The sequence below is a fragment of the Trichechus manatus genome, unplaced genomic scaffold (assembly GCF_000243295.1).
Source record: "Trichechus manatus latirostris isolate Lorelei unplaced genomic scaffold, TriManLat1.0 scaffold00254, whole genome shotgun sequence".
Classification (NCBI taxonomy): domain Eukaryota; kingdom Metazoa; phylum Chordata; class Mammalia; order Sirenia; family Trichechidae; genus Trichechus; species Trichechus manatus.
The window spans coordinates 227,950-245,668 of NW_004444190.1; the positions used below are offsets into that span (position 1 = coordinate 227,950).

Below are 17,719 nucleotides of genomic sequence, written 5' to 3' on the forward strand. Positions count from 1 at the left end.
GTTGATTGTGGATCCAAGTAAAATGAAATCCTTTACAACTTTCATCTTTTGTCTGTTTATCACGATGTTGCTTATTTGTCCAGTTGTGAGGATTTTTGTTTTCTTTATGTTGAGCTGTAATCCATACTGAAGACTATTGTCTTTGATCTTCATCAGTAAGGGCTTCAAGTTCTCTTCACTTTCAGCAAGCAAGGGTGTGTCATCTGCATAATGCAGGTTGTTAATGAGTCTTCCTCCAATCCTGATGCCCTGTTCTTCATATAGTCCAGCTTCTTGGATTATCTGCTCAGCATACAGACTGAACAGGTATAGTGAAAAAACGGAACCCTGATGCATACCTTTACTGACTTTAAACCACACAGTGTCCCCTTGTTCTGTCCAAACAACTGCCTCTTGATCTATGTACAGATTCCTCACAAGCACAATTAAGTGTTCTGGAATTCCCATTCTTCGTAATGTTATCCATAATTTGTTATGATCCACACAGGTGAATGCCTTAGCATAGTCAATAAAACACAGATAAACATCTTTCTGGTATTCTTTGCTTTCAGCCAAGATCCATCTGACATCAGCAATGATATACCTCATTTCCCGTCCTCTTCTGAATCCGGCTTGGATTTCTGGCAGTTCCCTGTCAACATACTGCTGCAGCTACTTTTGAATGATCTTCAGGAAAATTTTACTTGCGTGTGATATTAATGATATTGTTTGATAATTTCCACAATTGGTTGGATCGCCTTTCTTGGGAATAGGCAAAATAACTGATCTCTTCCAGTCAGTTCACCACGTAGCTGTCTTCCAAATTTCTTGCCATAGACGAGTAAGCACTTCCAGCGCTGCTTCTGTTTGTTGAAACATCTGTATTGATATTCTGTCAATTCCTGGAGGCTTGTTTTTTTGCCAATGCTTTCAGCACAGCTTGGACTTCTTCCTTCAGTACTATCAGCTCCTGATCATATGCTACCTCTTGAAATGGCTGAACATCGATCAATTCTTTTCGGTATAATGACTCTGTGTATTCCTTCCATCTTCTTTTGATGCTTCTTGCGTCATTTAATATTTTCCCCACAGAACCCTTCACTATTGCAACTCGAGGCTTGAATTTTTTTCTTCAGTTCTTTCAGCCTGAGAAATGCTGAGCGTGTTCTTCCCTTTTGGTGTTCTATCTCTAGCTCTTTGCATATGTCATTATAATACTGTCTTCTCGAGCCACCATTTGAAATCTTCTGTTCATTTCTTTTACTTCATCATTTCTTCCTTTTGCTTTACCTACTCGACATTCAAGAGCAAGTTTCAAAGTCTCTTGTCACATCCATTTTGGGCTTTTCTTTCTTTCCTGTCTTTACAATGACCTCTTGCATTCTTCATGTACGATGCCATTCCACAACTTGTCTGATCTTCGGTCATTAGTGTTCACCACATCAAATCTATTCTTGAGATGGTCTCTAAATTCAGGTGGGATATACTCAAGGTCATACTTTGGATCTCATGGACTTTTTCCAATTTTCTTCAGTTTTAACTCGAACTTGCATAGGAGCAATTGATGGTCTATTCCACAGTCAGCCCCTTGCCTTTTTCCAACTGATGATATTAAGCTTTTCCATCATCTCTTTCCACAGACGTAGTCGATTTGATTCCTATGTACTCCATGTGGCGAGGTCCATGTGTATAGTCAGTTTGTTGTACTGTGGGGGCTTGCATGTTGCTGTGATGCTAGAAGCTATGCCACCGGTATTCACAGACCAGCAGGGTCGCCCATGTTGGACAGATTTTCAGCTGAGCTTCTAGACTAAGACAGACTAGGAATAAGGACTCGGCAGTCTACTTCTGAAAAGAATTGGCCAGTGAAAACCTTATGAATAGCAGCAGAATATTGTCTGATATAGTGCCTGAAGATGAGCCCCCCAGGTTGGAAGGCACTCAAAAGACGACTGGGGAAGAGCTGCCTCCTCAAAGTAGAGTCGACCTTAATGGCGTGGATGGAGTCAAGCTTTCAGGACTTTCATTTGCTGATGTGGCATGACTCAAAATGAGAGGAAACAGCTGCAAACAACCACTAATAACTGGAACATGGAATGTATGAAGTATGAATCTAGGAAAACTGGAAATCATCAGAAATGAAATGGAACACATAAGCATCGACATCCTAGGCATTAGTGAGCTGAAATGGACTGGTACTGGCCATTTTGAATCAGACAATCATATGGTCTACTATGCCGGGAATGACAACTTCAAGAGGAATGGTGTTGCATTCATTGTCAAAAAGAACATTTCAAGATCTATCCTGAAGTACAACACTGTCAGTGATAGGATAATAGCCATACGCCTACAAGGAAGACCAGTTAATACAACTATTATTCAATTTTACACACCAACCACTAAGGCCAAAGATGAAGAAACTGAAGATTTTTACCAGCTTCTGCGGTCTGAAATTGATCCAACATGCAATCAGGATGTATTGATAATTTGTGGGTGATTAGAATGTGAAAGCTGGAAACGAAGAAGGATAGGTATTTGGAAAATATGGCCTTGGTGATAGAAACGATGCTGGGGATCGCAAGATAGAATTTTGCAAGACCCACAATCGGTATAACATAGTCTATAAAGAAACTGTTCTACATTCTATCTTGGTGAGTAGCATCCGGGGTCTTAAAAGCTGGTGAGCAGCCATCTAAGATACTCCACTGGTCTCACCCCATCTGGAGCAAGGAAGAACGAAGAAACAAGATACAAAGGAAAGATTAGTCCAAAGGACCACAACTACCACGGCCTCCATCAGTCTGAGTCCAGCATAACTAGATGGTGCCTGGCTATGACCACTGACTGCTCTGACAAAGATCACAACAGAGGGTCCCAGACAGAGCTGGAGAAAAATGTAGAACAAAATTCTAACTCACAAAAAAAGACCAGGTTTACTGGCCTCACAGAGACCGGAGAAAAACCAAGAGTAAGGCCCCCGGACACCCTTTTAGCTCAGTAATGAAGTCACTCCCGAGGTTTCACCCTTCAGCCAAAGATTAGACAGGCCCATAAAACAAAACGAGACTAATGGGGCACAGCAGCTCAGTGATAAGGACTAAAAGGCAGGAGGGGACAGGAAAGCTGATGATAAGGAACGCAAGATCGAGAAGGGAGAGTGTTGACATGTTGTTGGGTTGTTAACCAATGTCATAAAACAATACACATATTAATGAGAAACTATTTGTTCTGTAAACCTTCATCTAAATTACAATAAAAACAAATTAAAAAAAAAAAAAAGGTGCTGCCTAAGACCACCCTCACACTGGCCCTGGGCATCATCATGTGATTTGCTTAGCCAATGAGAAGTTGGCAAATGTGAACCTAGGAGAGGTTTAATAAGTACAACTGTAAGAGAAAGTTGTTGCTTTTTTTCAAGCCAGTAAGTTTTGGGCTGTTTTTCACACAGAAATAATTGATACTTTTCCTTTGCATTGATAGATAGCATTATGAGGCAGTTCTACTCTGTCATATAGGGTCGCTATGAGTCAGAATTGACTCTAGGGCACACAACAACAACATGTCATAATTTAGGAGTCCCTGAGTGGCACAACCAGTTAAGTGCTAGACTAGTATCTGAAAGACTGGAGGTTAAAACCCACCCAGAGGTGCCTTGGAAGACAGGCCTGACGATCTGCTTTTGAAAAGTCACAGCCTTGAAAACCCTATGAGCAGTTCTACTTTACGCACATGGGTCACCATGAGTTGGAATTGACTCCAAGGCAACTAACAATAACAACGTCATAATTTATCTGTGTGGAAACAGATACGTTAGTATTTTGTAAAAGTGAAATAACAATATATATTAAAGCATTTGAGGGCAATTTCCTATTTACCTCTACCAATGATTTTCAAGTACCTCTACCAATGATTTTCTAGTACTTGTGCTTATTAAGGTGATAGATATTGTCTTGAATTTTAGCTGAAAAGTTTGAGGAACACCAAACTCACTGGTAAATGATATATTTCCTGGAAGGTAAATAGAATCATCCTAAAAGATTGAGAGGGTAAGAATATCATGACATTGTTAGAAAAAAAGGGCATATTATCCATAATTTTCAAGCCTGATTCCAAACATAACAGACCTAATAAAGATTATCCTCTCAAAGTCATGTCTAATCCACATGAAAATTATAAATTATAAAAGAAATATAAATATAATTCTAAATTTATTGACATAAATTTCAAAATAGATACACCTGGGGGGAAAAATTTCATAGCATTGAGGCAATGGGGCAATTAAAAACAACTTATTTTTCAACATAAAATCATTTGGCTCCTTATTGCTACATAGAGTTGAGTACAGGCATACCTCGTTTTACTATTACTGCACTTCCCAGACACCGCATTTTTTACTAATTGAAGGTTTGTGGCAACCCTATGTTGATCAAGCTATCGTACCATTTTTCCAACAGCATGTGCTCACTTCATGTCTCTGTCATGTTTTGGTAATTCTCACAATATTTCAAACTTTTTCATTATTATTATATCTGTTATGATGATCTGTGATCAGTGATCTTTGATGTTACTATTATAACTGTTTTGGGGCACCACAAACTGCGCCCATATAAGATGGTGAACTTAATGATAAACGTGTGTATTCTGACTGCTCCACCAACCGGCCATTCCCCGTCTTTCTGCCTCTCCTCGGGCCTCCCTATTCCCTGACAGAACAATATTGAATTTAGGTCAATTAATAACCCTACAATGGCCTCTAAGTGTTCAAGTGAAAGGAAGAGTCACACGTCTCTCACTTTAACTCAAAAGCTAAAAATGATTAAGCTTAGTGAGGAAGGCATGTCAAAAGCTGAGCTAGGCCGAAAGCTAGGCCTCTTGTGCCAAATAGTCGGCCAAGTTGTGAATGCAAAGAAAAAGTTCTTGAAGGAAATTAAAAGTGTTACTCCAGTGAACGATAAGAAAGAGAAACAGCCTTATTGCCAATATGGAGAAAGTTTTAGTGGTCTGGATAGATCAAACCAGCCACAACATTCCCGTAATCCAAAGCCTAATCCAGAGCAAGGCCCTAACTCTGTTCAATTCTATAAAGGCTGAGAGAGGTGAGGAAGCTGCAGAGGAAAAGTCTGAAGCTGGTAGAGGTTGGTTCATGAAGTTTAAGGAAAGAAGCCATCTCCATAACATAAAAGTGCAAGGTGAAGCAGCAACTGCTGATGTAGAAGCTGCAGCAAGTTATCTCAGAAGCTCTGGCTAAGATAACTGATGAAGGTAGCTACGCTAAACAACAGATTTTCAATGTAGATGAAAACGGCCTTATATTGGAAGAAGATGCCATCTAGGATTTTCATAGCTAAGAGAGAAGTCAATGCCTGGCTTCAAAGCTTCAAAGGACAGGCTGACTCTCTTGTTAGGGGCTAATGCAGCTAGAGACTTTAAGTTGAAGCCAATGTTCATTTATCATTCTGAAAATCCTAGGGCCCTTAAGAATTATGCTAAATTATGCTGCCTGTGCTCTACAAATGGAACAACAAAGCCTGAGTAACAGTACATCTGTTTGCAACATGATTTACTGAATATTTTAAGCCCACTATTGAGACCTACTGCTCAGAAAAAAATATTCCTTTCAAAATATTACTGCTCATTTACAATGCACCTGGTCACCCAAGAGCTCTGATGGAGATGTACAAGGAGATTAATGTTGTTTTCACACCTGCTAACACAACATCCTTTCTGCAGCCCATGAAACAAGGAGTAATTTTGACTTTCAAGTCTTATTATTATACATTTCATAAGGCTATAGCTGCCATAGATAATGATTCCTTTGATGGATCTGGGCAAAGTAAACTGAAAACCTTCTAGAAAGGATTCACCATTCTAGATGCCATCAAGAACATTTGTGATTCATGGGAGGAGGTCAAAATATCAATATTAACAGGAGTTTGGAAGAAGTTGATTCCATACTTCATGGATGACTTTGAGGGGTTCAAGACTTCACTAGAGGAAATAACTGCAGATATGGTGGAAATAGCAAGAGAACTAGAATTAGAAGTGGAGCCTGAAGACGTGACTGAATTGCTGTACTCTCATGATAAAACTTTAACAGATGAGGAGTTGCTTCTTATGCTGCGCAAAGAAAGTGGTTTATTGAGATGCAATCTACTCCTGATAAAGATGCTGTGAACAATGCTGAAATGACAACAAAGGATTTAGAATATTACATGAACTTAGTTGATAAAGCAGTGGCAGGGTTTGAGAGGACTGACTCCAATTTTGAAAGAAGTCCTACTGCGGGTATAAAGAGTGCTGTTTCTTTTAAAAGCCTCTTTTCACATACGGACCATTAACTATTTTGGGTAACAGTCTCCAAGTACAAAAAAAAACAGTATTCATTATATTTTAATAGTAGGCTTAAAAGCTCTTTTATGTATTTCTTAACATAGCACCATAACATTTATTGAACCATATTTGATACTGATGTTACAACTAACTGTGACCAGGATAGAAAAAAGGTTGGCCAGCAAAGTATGCTTGGCTTAATCTTTAATCCTTTTAGAGTAACTGAGTGAAAGAAGAAACAGTGGGAATGGGAGCGAAGAGAAGACCCAGACATTCAACCCAAGTAGCCCTGGCTTCTCTGAGTTTATGTTTAGACTTGCGCAGCTAAGATACCTGATGACCAATTCCCAAGAGCAGCTGGACTATGGGGAGCATTCTTCATGCTCACTGGCTTCTAGGGAGATAAGAAGTCAGCTTTACCATGGCTCTCCCTAGCCCAGCTCTCCCAGCTTCTTTCTTTTGCTTGTTTAGTCACTAGTCAATTCCTCTTCCTGAACTCTGACTTCTCCCTCTGCCCTGAGGCTTTAATTCATCAGCATTTTGTGTTTTCTGGCATCTATGTTTTAGTTCTAGCATTTAGAAATGTTCTGTTAATATAATGCCTGTCTGGCCTGTTAGAATGGATTTATACTATTTCTCCCAGTAGTAAAGTTTTCAGAGTAAAGTATATTATTTAAATTCATTTATAGTGATATTGTACAAGTTTAATTTCTGGATGAATAACACCTTAAGAAATTAAATATAAAAATTGACTGCATTTTCTTCCCCTCCCCCCTTAGTTACCTTGCCTGTCTATACTTGAACGAAATAACTCACATTTAGATTTCTCCAAAATCTACCGTAAGAGAGAAGAAAACATAGTTACATTTTTTTTTTCCAGTTCCTCCTTTCTATCTTCCTATAGGATCTCCCATCCAACCAGCATAACTCTGCCAGACTAATATTATCCTTAAAACCATTTTCATAACTTTTCATACGAACACTCATTTATGATTCTTAGCATCACTAAATTCACATTACAGTTTACCTCATGGAGTCTAAACTCATCTCCATAGTCTCGTCCTAAATAACTTACCCATTTTATTTCTCATTGCTCAGCCTTCTCACCAAAGAAATAATGACCACTCCCTGCTCCCTGGCCCACTCCAAGAGTCCTCTTGCACATGTTTCTTTTACCTGGAATGCTCCACGGTGCCTTTCCTAGTCTTCTCCTTTAGGCATTTTAAGGCCCAGATCAAGTTGTGGCACCACTATGTTACCTCTATAAAGAGAAATCACTGGACTTAGCCATAAGACATTGCCTCCTCTCAACCATTTTGCTATAATTAAGGTTTTGCTACACTAAGTAAATTAGTACAACTTACATGAAAACAGAAATCTGATGCTGATGCTGTATTTGAAGTATCTTGTTCAGAAAGTTTAGCACAGGAAGGGGTTTGGGCTTGGGTTAGGAGGATTTGTCCAACTATACTAGTCACCACCTTGAGAATCTCTCTCCTGCTGGGAGTGGGTCCTATCCCTCAGTTTTGATGCAGTAGGAAAAAAAAAAAAAGGACTGCAAAACACTGGTTCTCTCTCAGTTTGAGAGAGATAGGAAAAAAAAGAAAAAAACAGTTGCAGTGGAGTTGATTCTGACTCATGGTGACCCATGTGTGTGGAAGGCCTAAATTTTATTCCTAGTATCTGAGTTTAACTCTTTTGACTGTTCTACTAGCCAGAACAAACTACTTAACCTCCTTAAGGGCCCAGCGGAGACTGGAATTCCTACGCCGAGGGGTTGTTGAAAGAATACAATAAGAAAATATCTAAGGAAAATGTAAGAGTGTGGTATAAGCACTAAAAAATGATACGCACTAAAAAATGGTAGCCATATATATAATTATGCATATTTATGTACAGAATATAACCCGTTGCCATCGAGTCGATTCTGACTCATAGCGACCCTACAGGGCAGAGTAGAACTGTCCCATAGGGTTTCCAAGGAGCGGCTGGGGGATTTGAACTGCCAACCTTTCAGTTAGCAGCCGAGCTCTTAACCACTGCACCAGAAGGGCTCCATGTACAGAATATAGTCCCTGATTTATACTCGAATAGGTATAAGTGCTGGGGCAGGCTAGTTCCTAATATGGGGTCCCTGACTTGGCGTCAGAAAGTCATGAACCGCTTGAAATTTTATGCAGAACTCCCTGCTCAAGTGTGTTGGTATATTCTTCTGGGAAAACGATTCATAGTTTGCATCCAGGTCTGAAATGAGCTCGTGACCCAAAATAGGCAGGAACCAGTAGACACTTAAGGCTTTAGATTTGGGAAAAGCTAATTGGAGGGTAACAAAGAAAACAAAGGAAAGATTATCAGAGGGGAAGCAGAAATTACCAATCCCGGTGCTGGCCTGCTCCTTTTCATCCCGGATGTCAGACTGGGTATCAGACCAGGAGGTGTCTCCTTTCTCGGTGCAACTTGGGCCCGGCGCGGCCTCCACGTCTCCAGTTTATCACCACAAACTCGCGCTGTGGGCGGAAGCCCACAGGGCCTCAGAGAATCGTTGAAGCCGCCCAATGCGGCGGAAACTGGTCTTCAATCCCGGCGCGGGGCGGGGCCATAGCGAGCGGGACCATCGCGGGGCGGGATGAGGAGTGCGCCCGGCCTATGGGGTGGCGGTGTGTTGGGGCGGTACTGGCGGTGGGCGGGCTTTGCTCTCCAGCTCTCCTGTACTGCCTGAGGGCCGCGGAAGCTGCACTCCAGGCAGAGAGGAGGGTGTTGTCAGCGTTTAGGAAGCTCAGCGGTGAGTGTTACCCTGTCGCCTTCCTGCCCCGCGGCGGTCAGCCCTGGGCCCTCTCCCCTCTTCTCTCCCAAGCCCAGCGCCTGCTCCGGGGACCTGCTGGGTCTGCAGCTGCTTCGGGGAGAAGGAGAAGATGGGCAAGGTCCGGACGGTGGATCTATTGTCTTGCCACAACGATGGCTGCAGAGCGAGCACTGAAGCCCGAGAAGTGGGAGGCGGGTCCCGGGGCTCCGAGGCCGGGGAGCGGGAGGCGGGCCCGGGGGCCCCGGCCGTGGAGCGGGAGGCCGGCCCGGGAGCTTCGAGGCCGGGGACGCCAAGGCCGGGGAGCGGGAGGCCGGGCCGGGGACGCCGAGGCCGGGGAGCGGGAGGCCGGGCCGGGGACGCCGAGGCCGGGGAGCGGGAGGACGGGCCGGGGGGCCCCGAGGCCGGGGAGGGGAGGCCGGGCCGGGGGTTCCGAGGCCGGGGAGCGGGAGGCGTGGCCGATGACGCCGAGGCCAGGGAGCAGGAGGCCGGGCCGGGGACGCGGAGGCCGTGGAGCTGACACCAGGCCGGGGGCGCCGAGGCCGGGGGGCGGGGTGCTGGGGAAGTTGACCGCGGCGGAGACTGCAGGCGCAGGCGTGGATCGGCGAGGGAAAGAGCGGAGGATTGGCTCGGGGAAATGGGGCCCGGAGGGCACGCGGCGGCCTAGGTGAAGACCGGGAGGCGCTGGCCTTGGGACTAGTTCTCTATTAGACGTGGGATTGGTCTCTTCTGCCCTTTGTGTCTGGTTGACTCTGTGACTTAGCTTTGCCAGAGAGCTAATTTCAAGCATTAAACTTCAGATCTGCAGATTTCCTAGAATCCTTTCTGCTGGTCCCTGTGACTGTGTATTCATGGCCAAAGTCGCTTAAGGTCGGCTTTGCATTCTCCTCAGGCCCTGTTGAGTAAGAATGCCTTTCTCACACCAGTCACCCTGTTTTTAGATAGATCTACTCTCAAGCCTTATTCCCAAATTGCTGCCTGTTTTCCCATTCTCAGTAATTGTCACATTCTTCTCAACTACCTCTCCTCTACCTCACCCATTACCCAGTCAGCCACCAAGCCGTCTGGACCTCCGAAATGTCTGGCACTTCTCTCCATCCCTGATTTCTGTCGCTCTGGTGTAGCAGTGGTTAAGAACTCGGCTGCTAACCAAAAGTTAACAGTTCGAATCCACCAGCTGCTCCTTGGAAACTATGGGGCAATTCTTTTCTGTCCTATAGGATCTCTGTGACTCGCAGGCAACGGTTTTTTTTGTTTTGTTTTGTTAAGTCTCTCACCTAGCTACAGCAGTCTCCTCACAGGTCTCCCCACTTCCAGACCCTTCCTGCCTCTTCACAGCACAGCCAGAGGGATTTTTACAAAAATGAAAATCCAGATAGCTGTGCCTTTGTCCTTAGGATAAATCCAACCCCTTAAACATAGTTAATAAAGCCAAACTCAGATTGGTTCCTGCTACTCCCCCTTGCCTTGTTGGTTAGGATAGCACGGTTTCACTTTCTGCACAGCCATGCTGACCTTCATTGTCTACCTGGAACACTCTTGCATTCCCTCCCTATCCCACTCACTTGCTTGAGGAACACCTATTTATCCTTACATTCTCATTAAATACTTAAAGATTAGGTCTTCCTGCTATGTGTTCCTTTTGCCTCCTGCTTTTCCTATGGAGCCCTGGTAGTGCAGTGGTTAAGAGCTTGGCTGCTAACGAAAAGGTCAGCAGTTCGAATACGCCAGCTGTTCTTGGAAACCCTATGGGGCAGTTCTACTCTGTCATACAGGGTTGCTACGAGTCCAAATGGACTTGACGGCAATGGGTTTGGTTTTTTTGGGTTTCCTAAGAGGGAAATGTAAATGTAAAGCTCTACATAATGTTGGTTGTTTTTTTCTTTGCATATTTTGTTCTTGCCTTCAAATACTGATTATAGAACTTCTAATTTGGGCAGAGTAAGATGAAGTTAAGAAGCCCTGGTGGCACTGTGGTTAAGCACTCAACTGCTAACCGAAAGTTCAGTAGTTTGAAGCCACCAGCTGCTCTGTGGGATAAAAGACCGGGCAATCTGCTTCTGTAAAGATTAAACCCGTTGTCCCTATAGGACAGAGTAGAACTGCTCTATCATAGGGTTTCCAAGGCATTAATGTGTACAGAAGCAGACTGCCACATCTTTCTCCTACAGAGCCACTGGGTGAATTTGAACTGCTGACCTTTCAGTTAGCAGCCTAGCGCTTAACCACTTTGCCACCAAGGCTCATTGAACAGTATGTAAAGATTATAGCCTAGGAAACCCTATGGAGCAGTTCTACTCTGTCATATAAGATCGCTGTGAGTTGGAGTTGACAGCACAGATCGAGAACAAGTTTAGGTTATCTGATCTGTACCATCTGGAGTCTGCCTTGTTTGAGCCACTTTTCAATACTCAGTGAACATTGATAGAAACCCTGAATGAGGATAGGGATTTTGTTTCATCCATTACTTTATATATACTCTGGGTGTAATACAGTGCTCTACACACAATAGGGGTTAAGTAAGTTATTATGACCTGAAAGTTGAGTGAATAAATGCTTTTAACTCTGACTTGGCATTTTCAAACCACCTCTGGCAAGCAGGATTTTTTTAATCAAATGGTCATAATCCTGAATCTGATTCTACAGAGCAGTGGCTCTCAATTGAGGGGGAGGGGCATTATAGGTTATCTGTAACTTTTACAAAAGGCATCCAAGATCCTTCATTCTACATTGCTTTCATACAAAATATTTAGGGCTGCAAAGACTTTCCTATTTTCTCCTTAATTACATAGAGATTGACTTCAGCAGACCTATGGCGATATCCAGTTTGATAATTCTTACAAGTCCCAAAAGAAATTCAGAGACCAGATTGGAAAAAAAATTAATAAAATGTCTAGTACAATACACCTAAATCTTATCCTAACTATTGTGAAAAGGATGTTCTTTGTGTTTCACTTACTAAATCTGGAAATATGACTGCTTTTGAGACTGTCCTCTCTAACAAATAATAAACACAATCCTGGTATTTTTCAGCTTCTTCAGCAAAAGTTTAATCTCCCCAGATGTCATACTAGAAAAGCTGCTTTAGAGGAAAATGTTGTTGTTTGTTTCCTTCTAGTTGATGTTGACTCATGACCACTGCAAATGTGCAGAGTAGAACTGCTCCATAGGGTTTTCAAGGCTGTGACCTTTTGGAAGCAGATCAACAGGCCTTATTTCCAGGGTGCCTCCGGGTGAGTTTGAACTGCCAACCTTTCAGTTATTAGTCCAGTCTTAAGCGTTAGTGTCACCCAGGGACTCCAGAGGCAAACAGAGATACAGAAAATGTGTCTTAATTACTTTTACTGAATACTTAGCATCAAACCAGTTATTTTACTTTTAGAAGTGAATTACCAGGTACATTAGAAACTCCGTAACCACCATTTCCATCTTCTTGGTTACTTAGAGTAAGTGCACTAGCTGCTATTTCATTGTCTCTGCAGTCCGATCCTGTTGTCTTATTTATGCTATTTGCCTTATCTTAGTTAGAGCTTCTGAGGTTTTGGACTTTGGTTTCCTTTCTTCATATATATATAGTATTATCACTCCTGTATGGTCCTAAGCAGTCAGGAATAGTGGGAGTCTTTCTGCTCAAGTGAGACAGTTGCTGGTTTGAATATTAGTTCTGCCACTTAAAAGCATGGGTAAGTTGCTTAACTTCTCTAAGCCTCAGTTGAACTATAAAACGGAGATCAATCATAATGCCTCAGAGTGTCATTCGGAGGACTAACTGGAAATACATATGTACTTTTTAGCTCAGGGTCTAGCCCATAGGAGTCAACAGTAATAGGAACTGTAAACATAACACTTTGCATACACTGAATTCACATGTTTTGTTCCCTTTCTCTGTCTACTTGTTTTGTTAAATTTTTATTTATAAAAATTTTAAAGTATTAATGGTGATAATTAAGAAATGAGTCTCATTTTGAGATTTAAAAAAGCTTAGGACAGTGTCTTAGGCTGGGTTCTCTAGAGAAGCAAAACCAGTAAAGCGTGTAAATATATATAGAGACAGATTTATATTAAGGAAACGGCTCACGCGATTGTAGAGGCTGGAATGTCCCAAGTCCGTGGATCAGGTTAGAGCCTTCTCCTGAATTCATGAAGCTGTGGGGGCTGGTGAACCCAAGATCGGCTGGAGAGCAGGGCTCCTGCTCATAGGCTGTAAAGAACCATGAATCCCAAGATCTGCCGATAAGCTGCTAGCTCAAGTCCCAAGAACCAGAGGTCAGATGAACAGGAGGCAGCTGCAGGATCCAGAGCAGGCAAAAGCCAGAACATCCACTTATATTCGGATTCAGGCCACACGCCCAAGGAAACTCCGTTTCAACTGATTGGCTACTCACAAGCAGATGGCATCATGGTGGTGATCACATATGAACACTGAGAATCATGACGCAGCCAAGTTGACACACAATCTTAACCATCACAGGCAGAGATGAGGTTTTATCCCATACCTCAAGGTTTCCGTATAGGGCAGGTACCGAGAAGAGCCAGGGTGACAGATGAACTGATTAGAAGTCTCTGAAACTGGTTGTACTAATTTAATACCTCATTTTGAAATCTCTGCCATAGGTACACTTTCAAACTATTCATTCTTTAGTAATACGGTTTTTCCCCCCAAACCATTAGTAGTTTATAGATTAGTATAGAAATTTCAATGTTAGAAATTAATTTTTATTCTCTGTCTTAATCCTGTAGATAATTTATTCTAGTTTATTTTGTATTGAATGTACAATAGTCCCTTTAATTGGTTGACCACAACCTAAATTGGAAAAGCATTACAACTTTAAACTTCTTTTGGAAAACACAGCTGAACTCCCATTGTTTATTTTCCCTCTTCATGTTTTGTCAAATGAAAATGTTTAAAAAGCTTAAACGCCTGTTATCATTTAGGGTAGTAACTATTTCCCTTAGGAGTAATTTTATAATCCTTTTAAAGTTAGATCACCATCGCCAGAATAATAAGTACTCGACTAGGCATTACTAATGGAGGTGAGGTCATGCTTAGTGTAACACTTTAGTGAGTTCTGCAAGAACCAAAGCTCTGCTCCCAAGAGTGTGGATTTGGTGCTTTCATGTGGAAAAAGCAGATGGTGACAGTGAGGAACAAATGTGCAGACATCTGATGCTATGAGGATTTTATTTACCATTATAAAATTAAAAGTAGAATATCAAGGTCAACTGCTACTGTTATTTGTGATATGTATTATTCAGATACTAACAAGGCAATAATGGTATTTGTTCTGAGAAGTTATCAAATAATAAGACACTGTATAGAAAACTCTGTTCTAGAAGAATTCATGTTTTTTTTTGTTTCAGCCACTAACTGCCTTACTGAAACAGACAGCTATCTCATGCTTAATATCAGAAATGATTAAATTTTAATTACTTATCTTAAGAATGATCTACCTCAATTTTTTTTAACCTTTAAGAACTAATTGGTTAGATAAAGTTAGTTTATTTTATGAAAAGGAAATGATCACTAAAAAATCTCTTAATTAAATGAAATCCTATATTGGTTTGAGCAAATAAGCAGTGTTTTGGAAAGCTGATTAAATCTAAAGCCTCTATTACCAGTTGCAAAGAGAGAATATTTTTATCCCACAGCTTTATTGCTGGCAAGAATTAAAAGTTGTTAGAGTCAATATTTCAGTTCAAGAGTTACTGTATTGTTTGCAAAAGAAATACTTGAGAAATCTTTAGTGCCTTGATTGTTAGTGGTAACCTGTTGTGGATTGAATTGTGTCCCCCCAAAAATGTGTGTCAACTTGGCTAGTCCATGATTCCCAGTATTTGTGTAATTGTCCACCATTTTGTCATCTGATATGATTTTCCTAGATGTTGTGAATCCTACTTCTATGATGTTAATGAGGCAGAATAGAGGTAGTTATGTTAATGAGGCAGGACTCAATCCACAAGAGTAGTTGGTATCTTGAGTCAATCTCTTTTGAAGTATAAAAGAGAAGTGAGCAGAGATATGGGGGACCTCCTACCACCAAGAATGAAGAACCAGGAGGGGAGGGGAGCATGCCTTTTGGACCTGGGGTCCCTGCACTGAGAAGCTTGTAGACCAGGGGAGAGTTGATGATAATGTTTCCCCCAGAGCCAACTGAGAGAGAAAGGCTTCCTCTGGAGCTGGTACCCTAAATTCAGGCTTCTAGCCTCCTAGACTGTGAGAGAATAAATTTCTCTTTGTTAAAGCCATCCACTTGTGATATTTGTTTTATAGCAGTACTAGATGGCTTAGGCAGAACCTTTTAACATTTTGAGGTCCCTGAATACCGTGAACCCTGCATTTGACAGGCTCGTTAAAAGGGCCAATTTGAGCAAACCAGGGAGCCAGAAAGGACACTGACAAGAGGTCCAGGTTCAGTTTCAAGAATTTTTATTTCTTATTGTGTTTTCACTCAGATTTTCTATAGTCTGGAAACGTAGATAATATTATTTTTTCATTGATTGTAATATAATATCAATAATCCATTTATAATGTGTTTGCCTGTGTTTCTAGACTTGTTAGCCTCCCTGTACTGTTCTCTAGTGGATCCAGTTAACCACAACCTTGTTTCTCACCACAGATGGATACTTTTGGCTTGTGGGCCGCCTACTTCGAATTGACATGGGTAGGACAAGTTTGTCTCTGATATTTGTGGTTCAGGGAAGCTTGAGATTTCCTTGTATCTAATTTCCTTGTTCCTTTGTTAAATGTGTTTCTGGGTAGAAACTCCAGGTTCTGTTCAGCATGACTTGCCTCAGTGGATAAACAGGAGACCAAGGTGGGAGATTGGAAAGGCACCTTTATTTTGTTGCGCAAGGAAAGAAACAGTCGGGGCTACTGTCTCCGAGACTGCACAGCGAGGGTGAGGGGGAAGGTTACTTTTACGGGGCTTATAAGCAGGAAGTTCATACAGGTTACGTCAGCATCATTCTTAATCATACTACGTAGGCACAATGGGGTTTACATATAACTTCATGCATCATATGTTCAGAAAATGGCTGTTAAACTCCACCCAGAGGCAGTGAGGTTTGAGGTACTCAATGAGCTAAAAGCTTGTCCTGAACGACAATGTGGTGCCCAAACCGGTTTCCACCAGTTTCCTCTAGTTTTGGGCAGCAGTTAAGGAGAGGGAGACCAAAATTTTAATGTAAAGCTGTGCGGCATGCCAAGCAAAAGAACCAGGATTTTTTTTTTTCTTTTTTTTGTACTTTAGGTGAAGGTTTACAGAACAAATGTTGATTGATTTTCTAATGTTGAACCATCCTTGCATACCTGGTATGAATCCTACTTGGTCGTGGTGTATCATTTGTTTAATATGATGCTGAATTCTATTGGCTAGAATTTTGTTGAGAATTTTCGCATCTATATTCATGAAAGTTATTCATCTGTAATTTTCTTTTTTTGTGCCATCTTTGCCTGGTTTTGGTATCAGGGTTATGCTGGCTTCATAGAATGAATTCAGAAGTGTTGATTCCTTTTCTATGTTTTGAAATAGTTTGAGTAGTACTGGTACAAGCTCTTTTCTGAATGTTTGGTAGAATTCTCCAGTGAAGCCCTCTGGGTTAGGGCGTTTTTTCCTTCAGAGTTTTTTTATTATCTTTTCAATCTCTTCTCTTGTTATGGGTATGTTCAGATTTTCAACATTACTCTATGTTAGTTTGGGTAGGTAGTGTGTTTTTAGAAATTCATCCATTTCCTCTAGGTTTTCAAATTTGTTGGAGTATAGTTTTTCATAATGCTCTGTTATGATCCTTTTTATTTCAGTTGGGTTTGTTGTAATGTTGCCCATTTCATTTCTTATTTGGGTTATTTGAGTCCTCTCCTGTTTTTCTTTTGTCAGTCTGGCCAGTGGTTTGTTGATTTCATTGATTCTTTCAAAGAACCAACTTTTGGTCTTGTTGATTCTTTCTATTCTTTTTCTATTCTCTATTTCATTTATTTACGCTCTGATCTTTATTATTTCCTTTCTTCTGGTGGGTGTGGGCTTTTTTTTTTTTTTTTGCTGTTCTCTTTCTGTTTGTTTGCGTTGCGGAGTTAATGTTTTGATTTTGTCCCTTTCTTCTTTTTTGATGTGTGCATCTATTGCTATAAATTGTCCTCTGAGGACTCTCTTTTCTGTGTCCCAAAGGTTTTGGTATGATGTGTTTTCATTCTCATTTGATTCTAGGAATTTTTTGATTCCATGTCTGATTTCTTCTATTACACAGTGGTTTGTAAGCAGGGTGTTATTCAGTTTCCATGTAATTGATTTTTTTTTCTTGCTCTTTCTGTTATTAATTTCTACCTTGATGACACTGTGGTCAGAGAAAATACTTTCTATTATCTCAACGATTTGGATTTTGTTGAGGATTGCTGTGTGGCCTAAGATGTGGTCTGTTGTGGAGAATGCTCCATGTGTGTTGGAAAAGAATATGTAGTTTGCAGCTGTTGGGTGGAGTGTTCTATATATGTTTATGAGGTCAAGATGGCTGATTGTGCCCTTTAGGTCTTCTGTATCTTTGCTGAGTTTCTTTTTAAATGTTCTGTCCTTTACTGAGAGTGGCGTGTTGTAGTCTCCTCTATTATTGTGGAAC

At 41.4% G+C, this 17,719-nt stretch overlaps 2 protein-coding genes across 3 annotated transcripts in view; one reads left to right on the forward strand and one right to left on the reverse strand.

Moving 5' to 3' along the window:
• PRIMPOL (primase and DNA directed polymerase) overlaps positions 1-8,822 on the reverse strand; it is a 75,849-nt gene extending 67,027 nt beyond the window's left edge. The window contains exon 1 of the mRNA XM_004389667.3: positions 8,683-8,822. The gene's annotated coding sequence lies outside the window, so the exon portion shown is untranslated. The remainder of the gene's footprint in view (positions 1-8,682) is intronic.
• A 159-nt stretch (positions 8,823-8,981) lies between these two features.
• CASP3 (caspase 3) overlaps positions 8,982-17,719 on the forward strand; it is a 48,318-nt gene continuing 39,580 nt past the window's right edge. Inside the window, exon 1 of one of the 2 annotated variants that reach the window (XM_004389668.2) lies at positions 8,982-9,091. The gene's annotated coding sequence lies outside the window, so the exon portion shown is untranslated. The remainder of the gene's footprint in view (positions 9,092-17,719) is intronic. The other variant, XM_023724659.1, reaches the window with a different exon arrangement.